The sequence below is a fragment of the Myodes glareolus genome, chromosome 8 (genome assembly GCF_982192425.1).
Source record: "Myodes glareolus chromosome 8, mMyoGla1.1, whole genome shotgun sequence".
Classification (NCBI taxonomy): Eukaryota; Metazoa; Chordata; class Mammalia; order Rodentia; family Cricetidae; genus Myodes; species Myodes glareolus.
The window spans coordinates 14,935,267-14,952,865 of record NC_142033.1 but is presented as its reverse complement, the minus strand read 5'-3'; the positions used below and the strand labels follow the sequence as shown (position 1 = coordinate 14,952,865).

General features: G+C 44.5%; 1 protein-coding gene across 4 annotated transcripts in view; it reads left to right on the top strand.

The window, feature by feature from the left end:
- Art3 (ADP-ribosyltransferase 3 (inactive)) overlaps positions 1–17,599 on the top strand; it is a 94,472-nt gene that overhangs the window by 39,147 nt on the left and 37,726 nt on the right. The window contains exon 1 of one of the 4 annotated variants that reach the window (XM_085691649.2): positions 813–938. The exons of the other annotated variants lie outside the window; for them this stretch is intronic. The gene's annotated coding sequence lies outside the window, so the exon portion shown is untranslated. Of the gene's footprint in view, positions 1–812; positions 939–17,599 lie in introns of those variants that run through there. 4 annotated transcript variants of the gene reach the window in all.

Sequence of the window (17,599 nt, the reverse complement as noted above, 5' to 3'; positions counted from 1 at the left end):
TTCAGAAGACTCTTTATTTATTTATTTATTATGTATACAATATCCTGTCTGTGTGTATGTCTGCAGGCCAGAAGAGGGTACCAGACATCATTACAGATGGTTGTGAGCCACCATGTGGTTGCCGGGAATTGAACTCAGGACCTTTGGAAGAGCAGGCAATGCTCTTAACCTCTGAGCCATCTCTCCAGCCCAGTTCAGAAGACTCTTATGCCAAAACTCAGAGCGCAGACTGGAGTAATGGCTCCATGGTGAAAAGCCCTGGCTGTTCTTGCTGAGGCCTCAGGCTCAATTCCCAGTCCTGGGGGATCCAACACCCTCTTCTGGTCTCTGAGGGTACCAGGCACATACGTGGTACATAGGCACACATGCAGACAAAACACCCATGCTTATAAAATGAAATGAAAATAACCGTTGCAGACACAGGGTGTGTTCGAGTTCTGTAACCTCACTGGCTAGACTGACTCTCTTTTCTGTGCCCTCTGCTCCACCCTGGGCGTTTGCTGTCATTTGCACGTATTTGAGCCAGGAAGAGTGTATGGCACAAAGCAACTTCAGTGGCACCATAAGCTTCAGAGAGAGCATTTTCCTCCCAACAAAGGCAGCTCTATGCACGGCCTTCGGTTGGCCGCCCAGAGCAGAACATGACCGCCACGGCAATGTCGGTGTTCATGTGAGTTTTCCAAGCTGGGAAACAACATGGCTATTGTTAAGGAATGGAAAACACGTGAGAGAGTAGCGGCGAGCAGCATTACAAACAGCTCGTGGATTCAGCAACAGGGCACACTTGGGCAGCAGCTTGATTGCCAGTCCTGTATTCTCAGATCCCCTGAGAAGGGGAGGGGAGCACCTCTGAGTGACACTCTCCCAGGTCTAGTTGGAGGATCCTGCTTCGGGGGATGAGTTCTGCCTGTGACTGTTAGGAGAGCCATGTGTGTAAGGTATGACATTGCTTTGGGCTTCCTTGTGTTTTAATAGGCTCCTACTCAAATGACCAGTTGTCGGGAGCCTTCTAGGACACGGACACGTGGTTTGCCAGTTTGAACTAGAGGTTAACCAGAGCTGTTTAACGTGGGAGATCTGCCCAGGAATGTAGAAAGGGATTCGAAGGACATTCTTGTCATTGCAGATATTTTATTATATTAAATTTAACTGACTTTTTTTATATTCAAGATAAGAATAGCCTTTTAAATATTTAGAAAAGCTACAAGTTTAGTAACCTTTAAGAAATTGAGTTTATTTCTTTTTAGATAAGTAAGTAAAAGAGTCCTGTTATTGCCCTGTTTCCTGTTCTGCCTCTGATTCACAGCTTTGTGTTCTCTCTGTGGTCCCAGCTTCCCAACTCTGGGTTTTAATGCACAGAGAACTGAGTAATGAAGGTCTGGTCAGAAAACCATCTCTCTCCGGGTCTGAATGCCCACCCTGACCTTGCATCTGTACCTGTTGGTGGCTGGGTAGTAGCAAGACTGATGGATAGAGGCCGAATAATGGCTGTTGTTTGTTTGATGTCTACAGTGTGCCAATTTGTTGTGTGCAGTGTTCCCAATCCCATAATATTTCAGTAAGAAAAAACACGTCTTATTAGAGAAGAAAACAAGGATTCAAGCACGTGTACAGTGCTGTCTTAAAACCACTTACAAGAAGAGCGTCAGGGTAGCAGAGAGGAACAGCACAGGAGAATTCCTTTCTACTCTGTTGCAATAGGAAGGAAGGGCGACCTCAGAGGTCTGAGCACAACTCGCGTTCTGAGGCCTCCTCGAGAAAAGAAGGGTAGAGCGGGAGGCAAGTGCAGGCAGCTTGTGAATCCGATGGTCCTGGGGAAGAAGCAGCGACGAACATAATTTACATTCCAGATGTTTGCGCCTGGGCAAAGCAGTCATGTCTCCCTTCTGTGTCTCCATCCTCACCAGCAGCAGTAGCCCCCAGAGCAGCCAGTGTGTATCCCTCCGACAAGGGGAAAGGTGACAGACTGTCGTTGACACTGGGCTGAGATGGACAGAAACTGATGTCGGCAGTGACTGATGTTCAGTGCAGCAGGTCAGCTCCAGACTGCAGGAATCTGTGGCCTTTGGTAGCCAATGGGGGGAGCAGCAGACACAGCATTTCCCCACTGCAGCTTGCATTTCGAGTCCCTTCTTAGAGTCCCAGTTACCCTAGCTCTTACCTCTTCTCATCCCAAGCCCCCTTATTTCCTAGAACCTTTTGAGTTTATATTAAAAATGTAAAATATAATATAAAATGGGAGGATGCCCAGGATCAGTCCAGCTAGCAGACTGAGTTCTGTAAGGGCTAATCTCGCGAGGGGTGGTGGTGGGAGGGGGTTTTCAGCTGTTGCCGTGGCGTTTTCCCCAAATTCAAATAATGTGCAGTGTCCCAAAGTGGAGTCTGGAAATCCAGGGGGCCTAGACGCGTGTCCTAAAACCAAGGACTCCAAAATAGTTCTCAAGCTAGGAATCGGGGATTAGAGGAAGAGAGTCGGAGGCTTAGGGCAAGGGACTGTCCCAGCCTCGGAAGTCGCTAGTGACCAGTATGGCTGCTCAGTAGAAGCAGAGGAACGTGTGTGGGGAGACCGGAGAAGACAGAGGTCCTCTTGCCCACCAAATCGAGGGAAGAGCAAATCAAAGAGATTCGCTTTTTACATCTCAGTTGAGGCTTAGAAGGCTTTTCTCCTGAGAAAAATCAATCTGCTTTCTAGGCTAGGCAGCTAGAGTAGTGAACCTCACAGTGACTCGGAAATAAACACTCTAGCTATCATGAGAGAAGTTACCTTAGGAGGAAAGAAATGAATTTCAAAAAGCATTTATAAGCGGGAACCACCTGTAAATTAGAATTAAAGGAAAGGCAGTCAATTCTGGGATCTTATCATATATGGGTATTAAAAATATACTTTAGGGTGCTGGGGAGACAACTGAGTGTGTAAAGTGTTCAGTGCAAGCACGCGGACCTTGTCAGTCAGGCATTCTGGCACGTCTGGCACCCCAGTGCTGGAGCCGTAGAGACAGACAGATCCCTGAGTGCGCTGACCACCAGTCCAGCCAAACTGATGGGCTCCCTCCCAGCTCCAGGGAGCTCCCGTCTCGGGAAGCAAAGGGGAGAGTGGCTGAAGACACTAGACGGCAACTTCCGGCCTCCACACATAAACACACATGCTCACACATACGTGCATCTACCCACACAAACACATGCACCATACACAGAAAAGATAACTTATATGTACTTTTTTAAAAAAAATGTTATATGCCCAGAGAGCTCAGTTGGTAGAGTGTAAAAAGGAAATAATGAAGATGAGAATAATAGGTCCATAGAGATGGCTCGGCGGGTGAAGCCATTGGCCCAGTGACCTGGTTTGGAGCCCTAGAACCCACGTGGAGCTGGAGGTGGCAGTGCCCCTTTGTAACCCAGGTGCTCCCATGTTGAGATTGGAGACAGGGGCAGGAGACCCTGGGCTGCACGCGACAAACAGCAAGACACCCTGTCTCAAGGCAGAGAGCATGGAGCTTGAGAAGCATGGGAGGGGCCTCACTGTGAGAATTAGTTAGACGGAAAGTGGTGAGATGCATACATTAGCACTTCGGGATGTTAACCGTCACCATTTCATCAATCAATCACTACTGATTCGTTATATATGTAGATACATTCATCTCTATCTTTCTGTTTCCTTTGACAAAAAAAATCCCTAATTATTTAAGAGGTGAGAAAATTGAAAAGAATTTTCCTGTCTATTTCTACACACAACACAGAAACCACCCAGTCACTGCAGAGGCCGCTTAGCGTTACTGTTGTGTGTGTAGCCGTGGCATTCCCCACTATGTACTGAGGTAACAGGTTAAACAGAAGCAACACGTATTCTCTTTCATCTTTAAATTTGTGGGGAGTGTGGAGTGTCACAGCACATACTTGCTTTAGAACGTCCGAAGGTCAGGGCTCTCTTAGTTTGACCCTTCCCTCCCCCACTCAGTCCTTTTGCTTACTATATAGTCCAGACTCCACCTCGAACCCATGATCCCCCTGCCTCAGCCTCCATGCTGGCTCATGGTTTTGTTGTTGTTCATTTCATTTCATTTGTTTTGTTTTGTTTTTGAGTCAAGTTCTAGTTGTGTAGTCCTAGCTGGTTTAGAACTCTCTGTTTAGACCAGGCTGGCCTCAGACTCAGTCACTCCCCTGCCTCTGCCTCTGGAATAAAATAAAAGCTGTGTCCTTCCGCTCCCTGCTGGCTTTGTTCTTCCCTTTCTCCCGTGGAGCTTTTGCTTTTCCCTATAGCTTTTGTTCCCACTTTGAGTTCCTTTTGTTTCTCCAATCTTACCTTTTGTTAACAGGAAACTCAAGTTTACTGTCGTCAGTGGTAGTACCATGGTTTTGGTTTGTGGTTTTCTTTGTTGTTGTTGTTTGTTTTTGTTTTGTGTTTTGAGACAGGGTCTCACTGTATAGCTCTGGCTGTCCTGGAATTCTCTGTGTAAACCAGGGTGGCCTTGAACTCACAGACACCTGCCTTTGCCTCCACAGTGCTGGGATTAACATGCAACCCCACTTGTAACCTGAGTATTTTTTAAAATACCTATAAATTTTTTAAAAGAGAGGTTGTTTCTTGGTCTTAACATTAAAAGTATATAAGTTAGACCTTTCTTGTTTCTCAAACCTGTAAAGTGGCTTTTTTTGTTGTCTTATTTACTTATTTATTTTGCTTGTTTGTTTCTTTAAGACAGGGTTTCTCTGTACGGCCCTGGCTGTTTTGGAACTCACTCTGTGGACCAGGCTGGCCTCAGACTCAGAAATCTGCCTGCCTCTGCTTCCCACATTCTGGGATTAAAGGCGTGCACCACCACTGCCTGTTAAGTGGCTTTTTGTATATCTGTTCTCAGTTCACTTCTCCCTTTGTAGATCTCTCAGAAGAAAAGGATATCTTGTCCTTTGCCTGCCATTCAGCACTCTAGTTGTGTGTCCAGGGAGGCCCAGACTGTATGGACGGCTAAGCTAATGGACTAAGTGACTCGGACAATTAGAGAACTAAAAAGCTAAGTTTAGCTAAGGGAAAACAGAAGCAAACTGTGCAGGTTTGCACATGCTTGACAAAGAAATGAAGGCTACAGAGAAAGTTTTAAACCAGATGACATTACATCACACTGGCACACACTCGACAGAGGGCAGCCAGGAAAGAGATATGCAAGAACCTGTAAGTCAGCCCTTATGAACTTAGAGCAAGGCTTTGTATAAATGCTAAAATCATGGCAATTCACTTTCTGTGGTCCTTGAAATGCAGGAAGCTTATCTGATACACCTACCTGCTCCCCTCATTTGTATAAATGAATGGGGGGGGGGTAGAGAGGGGAGAGAAGGGCAAGCATAGCCAGAGGCTGGCATTGCTGTCTTCCTCAGTCATGTCTACCTTAGTTCTTGCGACAGTGTCTCTTAATGAACTTGGGACTTACCAGTTGCTGGCTGACTGGCAACCTTGAGTGATCTGCCTGTCCACACCCCTCCAGCCGTGCAGTTACAGACACCACCATGCTCAACTTTCACATGGGTGCCGAGGATCCGAACTCAGGTCCTTAGGTTTGCATGGCAGACCCTTACCTGACTGAGCCACCTTCCCAGCCAGTAGAGTCAAACCAGAAAGTTTATTTCTGTAATTCCTGTCTTGTAAAATCTCCCCCTTTTCCTTTACTTCCACTCCCTTTATAGATATGGGGCTGAACTCTCCCCTAGTCTGACAAGGGAGAGAGTGTGTGTGTTCTCATGTGTAAAGACCAGATGTGATGACCTGTGTCCCGGGTCTTTCTCCCAAGTGTTTTCATGGTCTTTCTTATGAATACACATAGTGTTGAAGGACTGGGAAGGTAAGCACACAGACCCAAGTTCAGATCCCCAGCACTTAAGCGAAAGGCTAGGCCTGGCAGTGCACACCCCGACCAGTACTGGTGAGGAAGATTGGGAGTGAAGTACGGGGTGTGACCTTTAGCTGAACTTGTCTCGAAAGACTGATAGAGGAAGACCCTCATGTCAACTTTTGACCTTTACACACATGAATACACACACACACACACACACACACACCCGAATACACACACACACACACACACACACACACACACCCTCAGTATAGGATGCTATTTTGAGACCCCACAATGGTGTAAATAGGTAATAAGGACAGCAGCGTTCTCTCTGGGTGCAGCACTTATTCACTAGCGAATCTGGAGCTTGCTGAAGGCCTCTGTTAGGCAAGATTATGGCTTAGGGACTCAGCACAGCTTCCTAAGCATCTTCAGGACTTGACAAAAGATACTAGAGTATGAAGTACAAGCCGGAAGTTTGGCGAAGACGGAGGATAATGGCATCCTGGCACATGCCTGTATTCCTGGCAGTCAGGAGGCAGAGAGGCAGCCTTGCCATATGTATCCTACCTTGACTGACGTTGTTCCTGTGCATTTGGATACCTTAAGTAAACTCCTGCAATCCGCATCTTTTCCTCTCTATGTGCCCCTGCTCTATGTAATTAATCGTTGTCAGTAACCTTCAGGCTCCGTCACCAATGATTTAGTCAAGCCCTCACTGCTCCATGCTTGAATTTGCCCCAAACTCCCGATTGCTTTCCCTCGCTTCCAGTTAAAGGCTTCTTCCAGGTCACCTTTGTTCTGTGTGGCATGGTCTTGGAGAGAGGACCACTTCCTCCTCTACTAGATGTCCATTGCTGCTTCACTTCAGCTCCAGCCTTTAAGGCTCTTGGTTACTCAGTCATGATCTCCCTTGCCCTCCCTGTCTGCAGCTTAACTGCAGTGTTATCTGGTGAGTGAGCAGACACCAGTGTCACTGCCCCTCCAAAGTGTCCCTTATTCCCAGCTGACGTGCAAGCTGAAAGGCCCAGATTCGCTCCTGCTGCTGTATTGACATTTTTAACATGTTTCATGACTGCAAGCCAAGCATGCCAACATGTACCTGCTGTCTTTCGGAAATGTATGACCGTCAACTGAGCACACTTGGGAAGGAATGGATTCTCTAAGCGAATGTGCTCAGGAATTTGCCTACCTGTGTGCATGGGCTCCCCAAGATAGGAAATACCATCAGGTTCTTAGTTAGGGTTTCTACTGCAGTGATCAAAACCATGACCAAAAGCAGCTTGGGGAGGAGATGGTTTTATTGCAGCTCTCAAATGGCAACTCCATCACTGAGGGCGGGCAGACAGCACAGGAACCTGGGGGGTGGGAAGGCAGCACAGGAACCTGGAGGCCGGAGCTGAAGCAGAAGCCATGGAGGAGTGCTGTTCACTGGTTTGCTAAGTTTGTTTGCTTATACTATCTAGGGCCACCGCCTTGCCAGGGGTGCTATCACCTACAGTGAGCCCCCCCTCAACATCAATCACCAATAAAGAGAATAGCCCACAGGCTTGCCCATAGGTCAACACCACAGAAACTTCTCTCGCTTAAGATCCCTTCTTCCTAAATGACTGTGACGTAGAACAGCAGTGTGCCAGGGTTCAGGGAGGAGTCGTGTTAGCTTGGGCACCTTGGACGGTATCGTGGGGATATCCTGTTAGCTTCTTTTACTATGGGAGGACTCGGCCTCCCATGAATTCCTTACCTGACCTGCTGCAGGTGGAGACTCCTCCCCACCTCTCATGCCTCGGCTGGGCTGCTTTGGGCTTTGCTCTTACGGAGGCAGGAGCACATTGTGTTCTGTGAAGTGTCATGTCATGCAGCCATGTGGAGTGGCCTGCATTTTTTGGAATATATGCTGTTCTTACATCATCAGTGCCTGGGATTTTCTCTTTTTCTTCTTTCCCTCCATACTTCTTCAGCTTCCAAGCACAATGGTTATAATAGCATCTCTACCCCACTGCAGGAAGTTGCCCTCCTTTGGGACCCTGACCACCCGACCCACAATCTTATTTTTGATATGATGTACTAGCCCTTTCCTATTGCAGTGATAAAACACCGTGATCAAGGCAACCTGTGGAAGCATTTGTTTGGGCTTGTGGTTCCAAAAGGTTAGAGTCCTTGGGGGCAAAACGAGACACAGTGACAGGAACTGGAAGCTAAGGGCTCACGCCTTGAGCACCAACAAGCAGAAAACAAAGTCAGATGGCACAGTCTTTAAAAGCTTTCAGAGAACGAGGTCATGCCCTCCAAACCTTAGCACCATCAATTCAGGACCAAGTGCTCACATGCCTGAGACTGGGCCGGGGGGGGGGGGGGAAGGGGCACGCTTCCATTTAAACCATCACATGTGTGGTATCCTCTCTGTACAGACTAAGGTGTTCAAGGATGGGACGCACCCCACCCCCTTTTGTGCCGAGTATATCAGTAAGTGCTGTTTAAAGAGCGATGAGCAGAATTCCCGTACATAAAGTAAGCTACAGAGTGGGTTCCGATCATCTGGGACAGTCTGATCTAAAATGTTCCTAGTAGTTCCATGGCGGCCTTTTTATTAACTTCCGATAGAGCTAATGGAACAGCATTTAAGTCTGGTTTTTGAGAGGGCGCAGACAGCTCGCCGAAGAGTTAGTTTTGAAAAGAAAGCTGATGGGGTCCCGAGACCCACTCCGGTCACTGTCTGCCGCCCCGCACACAGGGATTGTCCCTCCTAGTTCTGCTTCCTTTCTTCTAAAAGCCAGTGTTTCCTGTTTCAGAAGGGAATACATTTGCACTTCTAAAAAAGAAGTTAGTTATCTTTAGCTTTCTTTTAAGTTTGGCTAATGTTCCCACAACAGTTACTTCGTGGGGGTTTCCAGCCTTGGGAACAACACCCACCGTGCCACAGGGAAGAGCCCCAACCTTCCCTCATGCTATGTGATGGATCACTTATTTCACAGTCATTAAAGAAGCAAATGTACTGACTAAAAGCAAAAGTTCCTTCCACTTTCAGCTTCTCTTGGTTCCCATCTCCCCTTATTTTGGTCCTCAACCCGCAGGCCCTGTATTTTGGACATGTTACAGCTGAAAACACGTTGCAATAGCTTGTTCCTCAGTCCATTTTACATTGTATGGAGATAAAAAAACCTGCAGATAAAAATGATTGCATTGGAGCCAGGTGAGGTGTGCACCATCAGTCCCAGCACTCAGGCAGAGAGGTGGGTGGATCTCTGAATTGATGCACCGTCTACAGAGCAGGTTCCAGGGCAGCTAAGGCTACATAGAGAATCCTGTCTTGAAAACAAAGAAGCAAACAAACAACAACAAAAAGATTGAATTGAAGAGGACAGCAGGGCTAGAGAGATGGCTCAGTGGTTAAAAGCTCTTCCAGAGGACCCGGATTCAATTCCCAGCACCCACATGGCGGTTCACAACTGTCTGTAACTTCAAGATCAGACACCCTCACCCAGAAATACATGCAGGCAAAACACCAATGCATACAAAATAAAAAAAAAATAAATAAAAGAAGAGCACAGAGAATAGATGGTGTGAAGAGTCAGAAAGCCCCCTGGCTTGGCCTGGCCTGTTGCTGCCTGTGGGCGCGGTAGCACAGGACTGTAGGCCGCCTGCCTGCCCTTGGTCCAGCTCTCCTTCCTTGTGTCAGGTTACAGTGCACTGGTTTCTGGAGGCTTCTTTCCCCGAGACACAGACATCTTCATCTGTGCAGAGACGGACTAACCGTGCACCCACATCTTCCTGTAAGAGACCCACTGAAAGACGGGTTCAGAATTTCCCTGCAAACCAAGGAAGCGACTTTCCACTTTTCCGTGTTACACATATGGTAACTTCAAGCCACTTCTCTCACCACATGCCCTGAATGAACAAGAGCTTATAGACCCTGAGGGTTACCTAGGAGACATATTTAACAGGTAGGTCGGAATTTTCCGTGGCAGTAGCATTTCCAGTCCCCACCCGCACCGGCCCTTCACTCCCTGGCCTGGGGTACACTCACCATGGAACCTGCTTGTTTTCCTGCCTTAGCAGGCAGACTGCTTGCTCTAGCCCAGCATGGTCTGAAAGAGATACAGGGTATGGTGACACATGGCTTACTCAGGAGGCTGAATCAGGATTCCAACTTAGAACCTACCTGGGCTGCATAGCAAGACTGTCTCAAATAAACAAATCTGAACTAACAGAAATGAGGCTACAAAGGTATTGGTGGGGGCGGAGGGAGGCTAGCCTCATTTGCGTGAATCCTTCCTTGGGTGTGATCCCCAGGACAGCATAAACCAGGCTCCATGACACATGCCTGTAATCACTGGAGAGGCAGAGGCAGGAGAGTTAAAAATTCAAGGTCATCCTTTGTAGCACGATTAATAAAAACCCAGAGACAGAAACTGGGCTGTAGTAGGAGGCCACTTGTTCATTTCCCGGCTGCCCAGACTCCCAAAATAGTCACACAGAAACTATATTATTTGAAACACTGCTTAGCCAATGACTCTAGCGTATTCCTAGAAAGCTCTTACATATTAAATTAACCCATTTCTATTATTTTATATTTTACCATGAGACTCATGGCATACCGGCAAGGTTCTGGCTAGTAGCTCACATCTTTCTCCTCTGGCAGCTCCATGGCTTCTCTTAACTCTGCCTTCTTTCTCCCAGCATTCAGTTTAGTTTTCTCCACCCAGCTCTGCTCTGCTAAGCCACTGGCTTAAAGCAGCTTCTTTATTCATTAACCAATAAAAGCGACACATATACAGAAGGACTTCCCACACCACTGGGGTTCAACTTGAAGGTTATAAAAGCCAAACAGCCACTGGCTCTTACCTCTACCTCAGTCTGAAATGGGGATCCTGCCGCCAGGAATCTCAGAATGAGACTGTGTGTGAAAGCTGTCTTCTCCCATCTTATATTCCTCTCTAGTGCTGGTGTGCACCTCTACTGCACAGTTTCTATGGCAAACTAGCATGACTACTGGGATTAAAGGTGTGTGTCACCACTGTCTGGTCTGTAAGGCTGAACAATGTGACTGTTTTACTCTCTGAACTTCAGGCAAGCTTTTTCTATTAAAATACAAATGAAATATCACTACAGCCCTTAGCTACATAACAAATTAGAAGTCAGGCTGGGCGACATGAGAAAAAAAAGTAAATCACATTAGCTGCATGGAAAATGAAACTTTCTGAGTTAGGTGTGGTTGCTCATACCTGTAATCCCAGTACTTGGCTTTAGCTGGACCCCAGGAGGTCAACCTGGTCTACACAGCAAATTTCCCACCAGCCTAGATTACAGAGACACCATCTCAACAAACCAAAGGAAAAAACTTTCTTGTAGCCACACTTGAAGAAAAACAAGTGAAATTAAGATGACTGATTTTATCTTATTTAACACTTTGTAACTGAAGGGTTTATCTATCTGAAGGGCACACTTTGCTCTCCTGCTGTGTTTAATGCTTTAGGTGCTTTATACTGACAACCCTTAGCATTTGCATACTAAATTTTCATCTCAAATAATTGATCTATATTTAGATTTCATGAAATGTCAAGTCCAAAAATAGACGCAAATACTTCCGTTGTTCTAAACATGGAAAATGTTTCAGTAAGCCAATCATGGCTTTAAGAAGAAATAAAGCTAAATGCCCTGAAACCCTTCTCTTTCCTCTCCACTAAGTCACTTTCAAAGGGCTTGGTGTGTGGCTGTCCTCTGAGAAGACTTTTCCTCCAGCTCCCTCCCTCCCGCCCTGGCTTAGATGGTGCCCTGCCAATCTCATTCGGCCCACTCTGTTTAATACAAAATGCCCCCGGTTCCCACACTCCACACTTCTGATCCTCCTTATTCCACAGAACTTTCATCTCTCCTGCCAAATAATTACTAACTTATTATCTGATTTGCTGCCTCCTCCCCTCTCCTCCACCACTCACTAGCTGTAAGCTCCTTGGAGCAGTATCTGTTAACTGATAGGATCTCAGCATTTACTGCTCAGGAGTTCGGGCCTCAGCTAGAGGTAGAGAGTTTGCTGGCCTTGGGTATATTCTTCAGCACTTGAAAAAATGTGGATTAGATTTACTAGATTACTCTAATAAAGGCTTGCCAAGTTGTTAGAAGGTATAGGCTACATTCAGTAAACCCCATAAAAGCATGGTTGCTGAATTCTCTGAAATGCAGCCTGAACGTGTCCTTAGTATCCCATGCTGTTTAAGCTGGAAGCAGTGGACAAAGGAATGGGAAGTGGAGAAGAAACTTACAATTTAGTTACAAAGACAAAGGTCATGGCACACAGTGAGGATGTTTCAAAAAACTAGAATTGGTGCCGTTCTAGAATTGGTGTGTGTTCTTTTGAGTGAGAATTTCTCAGGAGGCATTTCAGCTACATGCTTCCACATCATGAACTTTTTGACATGGGTGACACAGAGTGTCCAGGCTAAGAAACCTGCGCTTTGAAACGTGTTTGAAACAAGGGACAGAGGGGGAAATGGGCTCCAAAAATAAGATTGACCCAAAGTTTGTAGCGACTAATTTATTACACAAAGTTTTGAAGGAAAGATATTTTGAAACTAGAATTATATAGAAAACTTTAAGAATCATTGCGTTTTAAGCTGCCGTGATGCTCTGTGGAGGTCAGAGGACACCCTGGTGCGGGAGGTGCTTCCCTCAGTGTGGGAGGAAATTAAGCACAGTTTAACCTCCTCAGTCACTTTGCCGCTTGAGAACTGCATATAACATTTTAAGCGTATTCAGATTTCAGAACATTAACACAGCTTCCATACCTGAGATACATAGTAAAGTTTGACTCTGGACAAGAGAGGGGTGCTGTTCTTCCTGGAGGAGACTCTAGAAATCACGGCTGTAGAGAGGCCTCCCCCCCCCCCCGGAAGTCTCAGGACTCTCAGCACCGGGCAGTTTATGTCTAATTTTTTTTTAAGATTTATTTATTGGTTATATAAAACATGTTTTTCCTGCACACCAGAAGAGGGTATCAGATCTCATTACAGATGGTTGTGAGCCACCATGTGGTTGCCGGGAATTGAACTCAGGACCTCTGGAAAAGCAGCCAGTGCTCTTAACCTCTGAGCCATCTCTCCAGCCCCCGTTTATGTCTAATTTTAATTTTTTTCGTTTGCCTGTTTTTGGGGGGAGAGTTTGAGAAGTCTCGAGTTCTCTTAGGAAAACACTCTGTCTCACATACAGGAAGTTGCAATCGGCAGAGGATGAGTGAGGACAAAGGTTCTTTCCATTTCTGGAAGTGGAGATTGTCGCGATGGAACATCTAGATTTCCTTTTTTCTTTCATTGAAAATGGATTTTTAAAAACATACATATTCTGATTACCATTTCCTTTACCCCTACTCCTCCCAGTTCCTCCCCACCTCCCCTTCCCATCTGGATCCGCGCCCTTTCTGGTTCTCCTTAGCAAAACAGGCTTCTAAGGAATAATAATAGAACAAGATACAAAGAACAGACAAATCAGAATGTGAGTAAAGAACCAGACAAAAGGAGCCAAAGGGAAAACACAAGAAACCATAGGTGCAGGCTCACAGGCTTGCACACTCAGGGATCCCATAAACCCAAACCACAAGCCACAGTCTGTACTCAAAGGACCTGTAGGGTAGGAAGAAGTACATATTGTAGGAAGCGTCTACTGTAGGTTTCCAAACAACCCTTCAAATGGCCCTTAGTTTTTGCTGTCCTTCCCCATATTCTGTCCCTTGCCCCCTCTTTCCTCCCTCTCCCTTCCCTCTTCCTGTTTGATCCCCCACTCCAGTCCACCCCCCCCCATCTATAACTATTCTAATTCCCTTCCTAGGATGATCCATCCTCCCGCCTAGTCCCTTACTCTCTACCTAATCTCTATGGCTACACAGGTTCTACCTTGTTTATCAGTTAACAGCTAATATCTGTATATAAATGAACACATACCATATTTGTCTTTCTGGGTCTGAGTTACATCACTCACGATGATTTTTTTTTCTGGCTGCATCCATTTCCATTATATAAGTGTGAATTTCATTTTATAATGGCTGAGTAATATTTCATTGTATAAATTACTGAATTTTCTTTATCCATTCATCCATTAGTGGACATCTAGATTGTTTTCAATTTTAGGAATAGAGAAGCAATGAACGCGGTTGAGTAAGTGTCCCTGACATAGGATGGAGCTTCTTTGGGGTATATACATACCCAAGAGTGGTATAGCTGGGTCTTGAGGTAAATCAGTTCCTATCTTTCTGAGGAACCACCACACTGATTTCCATAGCGGCTGTACAAATGTGCACTCCCACCAGCAATGGATGTGTGTTCTGCCTTCTAAACCCTTACCAGTATGAACTGTCTTTTGTTTCTTGGCCATTCTGATTGGTGTAAGATGAAATCTCAAAGTGGTTTTGAATTTCCATTTCCCTGATGGCTAAGGACGTTGAGCATTTCTTTAAGTGGTTCTCAAACATTTGCATCTCCTCTGTGGAGAACTCTGTTTTCATCTATACCCCCATTCTAATTGGGTTTTTGTTTTCTTGATGTCCAAGGTTTTTTTTTTTAAACTTTTCATATATTTTGGTTATTAACCATCTATTAGATGTGTCCTTGTTAAAAATCTTTCCCCGTTTCGCCGGCTGCTGCTTTGTCTGGATGATGGTGTCCTTTGCCTTACAGGAGCGTCTCAGTTTCTCTTCATTGCTGGCCTTGGGCCTGTTCTATCAATATTCTGCTCAGAATGTTGTCTCCTGTGCCAGTACATTCACGGCTGTCCCCCACTTTCTCGTCTAGCAGGTTCAAGTATCTGGTTTTGTGTTGAGGTCTTTGATCCATTTGCGGTTGGGTTTGTACATGGTGATAAGTATGGATCTATTTTCATTCCTCTACAATACAGCAATTCAGTTTGAGCAGCGTCATTTCTTGAGGATACTGTTTTTTTTTTCCAGTGTATTTCTGGCTTTATTTTTTTTTAAAAAAAATCAGGTGTCCATAGGAATATGAACTTATTTCTGTGTTTTCAATTCTACTTCAGTGATCAATGTATCTGTGTTTGTGCCAATAAAATAAAAGTAAATTTTAAAACATGCTGTTTTTATTACTATGGCTTTGTATTACAGTTTGGGGTTGGGGACGGTGACACCTCCAGCAGTTCAGTTCTTTATTATTTGGGACTGTGTAGCTACCCTTTGTGTGTGCGTGTGTGTGTGTGTGTGTTTTCATATGAAGCTGAAAACTGTCCTCTCAAGTTGTTTGTAAGAATTATGTTGGAATTTTGATGGAGATTGCATTGAATCTGTAGATTGCTTTTGGTATGATGGTCACTTTTACTGTATTAATTCTACTAACCTGTAAGCATGGGAGACTTTCCCACCTGCTGAGATCTTCAGTTTTTTCTTCAATATCTTAAAGTCTTTATCATACAAATCTTTCATTTGCTTGGTTTGAATTACCTTAAGATAGATTTTTTTGAGGCCATTGTGAAAGGTGTTTCTCTGTTTCCTTTTCTCAGTCCTCTTGTTGTTTATGTATAGGAAGCCTACTGATTTTTGTACCCTGCTACTTTGCTGAAAGTGTTTCTCAGCTGTGGGAGTTTCCTGGTGAACTTTTTGGGTCACTCATGTATACTGTCATCTTCTGCAGATAAAGATACTTCGCCTTCTTCCCTTCCAATTTGTGTCCCCTTGATCTCCTTTAGTTGTCTTATGGCTCTAGCTAAGACCTCAAGTACTACCATATTGAATAGGTATGGAGAGAGCGGACAGCCTTGTCTTCCTGATTTCAGTGGAATTGCTGAAGTTGACGCTGGCTACGAGCTTGCTGTGAGCATAGTAGTAACGAAGACGTTTTGTGTCCCTGCTCTCCAGGACTTTTATCGTGAAGGGGTGTTAGGGGGCTGTCAAAAACCTTTTCTGCATCTAATCAGGTGATCATGTGGTTTTTGTCTTTCAGTTTGTTTTTATTGTGGATCCCATTTATTAATTTTCTATATTGAACCATTCCTACATCTCTGGAATGAAGCCTACTTGATCGTGATGGTTGACTTATTTTTTAAATGTGTTTTTAGATTCTGTTTCCAAGTATTGAGATTTTTTTTACATCTATGTTCATGGAGGAGATTGTTCTGTAATTCTCTTTGTTGCGTCTTTGTATGACTTAGGTATCAGTAATTGTGGCCTGATAAAAATAATTGGGCAATGTTTCTTCTGCCTCTGTTTTATGAAATAATTTGAGGAGCATTGGCGTTAACTCTTCTTTGAATGTCTGATAGAATTCTGCATTAAAACCATCTGATCCTGAGGCTTTTTTTCTATGGAGGGCAGTTGGAGACTTAATGACTGCTTCTATTTTCCTATGGGTTATAGGTCTGTTTAAATTGCGTATCTGATATTGATTTAACTTTGATAGGTGATGTATATTGAAAAAATTATCCACTTCTTTTAGATTTTCCTACTTGGTGGCATTCAGGTTTTTCTAAGCATGTCCTTACGATTCTTTGAATTTCCTTGGCGTCTGTGTTCTGTCTCCCTTTTCATCTCTAATTTTGTTAATTGGATTTTCCCTTACCACCTTTTAGTTAATTTGGCTAAGAGGTTTTCAGTCTTAGTGATTTTCTCAAAGAGCCAACTTTTTGTTTCATTGATTCTTTCTATAGTTTGTTTGTTTCTAGTTTATTGATTTCAACTTTGAGTTTGGTTACTTCTTGCTATCTACTCCTTCTGGGTGAGCTTGTTTGTTTTTGTTCTAGAACTTTCAGGTGTGCTTTGAGTCTCTGGTATGAGATCTCTCCCTTTCTTTTGCTAATGTGGGTGCTTAGTGCTGTAAACCTACCTCTTAGAACCACTTTTGTTGTTTGGGTGTATTGGGTTTTCATTTTCATCCAATTCTAGAAAGTTTTTAATTTCTTTCTTAATTTTTGCCTTGACCCATTTCTCTTTCAGTAGAGTTGTTTTGTTTCCATGGGTTTTTAAGCTTTCTATTGTTAGTATCCGACTTTAATCTCTAGCCTGACAGGATACAGGGAGTTTTTTCAGTGTTCTTGTATTTGTTGAGAGGGTGTGTGTGTGTGTGTGTGTGTGTGTGTGTGTGTGTGTGTGTTCACGTACATGGTCAGTTTTGGAGAAGGTTCCAGGAGGTGCTGAGAAGAAAGTATACTCTTTTGTGTGGATGAAATGTTCTGTAAATATGGTAGGTCTATTTGGTTTATCGCACCAGTTAGCTCCAGCTTTCTCTGTTTAGATTTTGTCTGGATGACCTGCCTAGGGCGGAGAGTGTGGTGTTGAAGTCTCCCACTATCACCTGTGACAGTCACTGTGTGATTTTAGCCATGGTCGTGTTTCCTTTATGAACACGGGTGCCCTTGCGTTTGGTGTATACATGTTAAGAATTCAATCTACTCTTGGCGTCTTTTCTCTTCGAGGAGCATGTAGTGTCCTTTCTTACCTCTTCTGATCAGTTTATTTTGTCAGATAGTAAAATGGCTACACTAGTTTGTTTCTTGGGTCTGTTTGCTATGAACATTTTTCCATCCTTTCATTCTGAGGTAGTGTCTTTCCTTGATGTTAAGGTTTTGTTTCTTGGATACATCGGAAGGATAGATGCTGTTTTTGAGTCCAGTCTGTTAGTCTGTCTTTTCTCGAGGAATTGGGACCTGTGATGGTGAGTTACCAGTGTGCAGTGTCTAGTGATTTCTGTTACTTTGTCGATTTCTTTCCTCTTTCTTTGACTTTCTTTGACTGGTCTGAGATTATCGGCTCCTTGTGTTTTCTTGGGTGTGGTTAGCCTCTT